This window comes from Atta colombica, unplaced genomic scaffold, assembly GCF_001594045.1.
Source record: "Atta colombica isolate Treedump-2 unplaced genomic scaffold, Acol1.0 scaffold125, whole genome shotgun sequence".
Classification (NCBI taxonomy): Eukaryota; Metazoa; Arthropoda; class Insecta; order Hymenoptera; family Formicidae; genus Atta; species Atta colombica.
In genome coordinates, this window is record NW_017259212.1 from 1034888 (window position 1) to 1036872 (window position 1985).

General features: G+C 30.2%; 1 protein-coding gene across 1 annotated transcript in view; it reads right to left on the reverse strand.

Moving 5' to 3' along the window:
* Nucleotides 1-1985, reverse strand: part of LOC108694864 (protein slit) — a 343987-nt gene that overhangs the window by 5261 nt on the left and 336741 nt on the right. The gene's annotated exons all lie outside the window — the stretch shown is intronic.

Here is a 1985-nt window from a genome sequence, read left to right on the forward strand (position 1 = left end):
ATTTATATGCATTATTTGTAAATTTTTTATGAGCCATACATACATCTCTCTCCCCTTATGAGTAGCCATATATCCCACCCTTATGGGATATATGGCAATAATGTAAGGGTTTCAAAAAGTTTATTTTTTAATATGAAAAATAAATATTTCGGATTTCTAATATTTTTTTCATAATAGACAGTACCAAGTTTTTACTGATATAGTTCGTTTACTTTAAACATAATAAATAATACTTAATAAATTAAGTTTTTGAGGTGCAGGGTATATACCGGAATTACCCTACAGAATGTGTCCAATGTATGGAGATGGAAAATTCATAGAAAGACAGCTTCTGTAGGTCAATTCCGCGCCATTCACGGAAGCTTAGAAAGCTTGGAACGTGATATACTACCGTGGCTTTAGAACTAGCGCCACAAAGCCGAAAACTCCACACCAGTTTCTGTACTCTGTGCAAACACTCAAATGAAATTTGGCCGGCATATAATACCGCGAAGAAGAATCTTCGCATAAAATTTCAACTTTATGCTTCTGGGTCGTAGCTCTTCGCGACTGTAAAGTTTCTTCCTCTCGGAAGATCATATCTGCCTGAGTTGGAGTTCTATTTAAGAGTCGATAGTCAAATAAAAGTTTGGGTTTCATGCAAGTCAAGTTATGTCGCTAAGTTTGAGTTTTCATGTTGATACTGTACTGAATTAAATCGATACTACGTTAAGTGATTCAACCGAGAAATACTTCCTGAAATGAAATGCAAAGAGACATATATATATCCGCGTGTTGAACATATAATGTAATGTCTATAAATGTAATGCATAAGCAGTTCCAAAAAAAGAAATATAAAATTTATTGTCAAAATTAGGATATATTTTAAAGCAAATAGAAAAGTACTATTATTACAATCTACTACTATTATTACAATCGCTATGAATGTAAAAGGGAACTGTTAATGCGGTAAAATTAATTGCGATTGTCGCAACCGATATGAAAAAATAAATTCCTATGATATGAAGTAAATGAAACATATCATCGACTTCATACAAATAAATACGCTCGTGCACGCGACTTCCACAATACGTAATTACTTATTTTAATGAATTTTACACTCAACAACAGTACTGTAGATGTTGCTTATTTATAGAGAGAGAGAGAGGGGGGGAGGAGAAGAGAGAGGGGGGAAGGGAGAGAGAGAGAGAGAGAGAGAGAGAGAGAGAGAGAGAGTGCATAAAATTTTATAAAAGTATATTATGAAAATTCTTATCGCGGTATTTACAAAATTCATTATTATAAAGTCTAAAGATATTTAATTAATATTGTTCATCACAACAAAGAGAAAAAATAATGTTTAAAAATATTACTGAAAAATAAAATTATTTAATATTTCATAACACTAATTAAACATTAATAAAAAAATACATCGATTAATATAAAATTTATTCCGACTTTCACCGTGCGTATTATTTCAGCGCAAAAAGTTTATAACCATTTATTAATGCATAAAATTATATATTTTATTAATCATTTATTGTACACAATAAGAAGCATAGAATTTATAACAATCGATACATTAATGCGATAAAGCGTCGTGTTACTGGGGGTACATAACTACTATATGCTGTATGTACAATATGTATGTACAATGGCTTCGTTATACGAGAAAACTGAGAATATAATACCTAGCGCAATGCGTGATTTTATTCGGAAAAAACAAATCCGCGACGATCACATGCCCGCGATCGATAGAATATAACCGTTCAGCAAAAAAATAGTTTTGCAATTGTAGTTAAGATTTTTTGACATGATTGATTTACGTTTACACCTAATAAGAAAGAGCAAGACTATTAAAGAATTTTACATTTGCAATCAAATAACAGAAAACTGCTCAAATAATGTAAAATATTTTATGTGAATTATTTTTTTAAATATTTTAATAAAATATTCCAGAAATATTTTGTAAATATTTGCAAAATATTTTAAAATATTGCATTAAA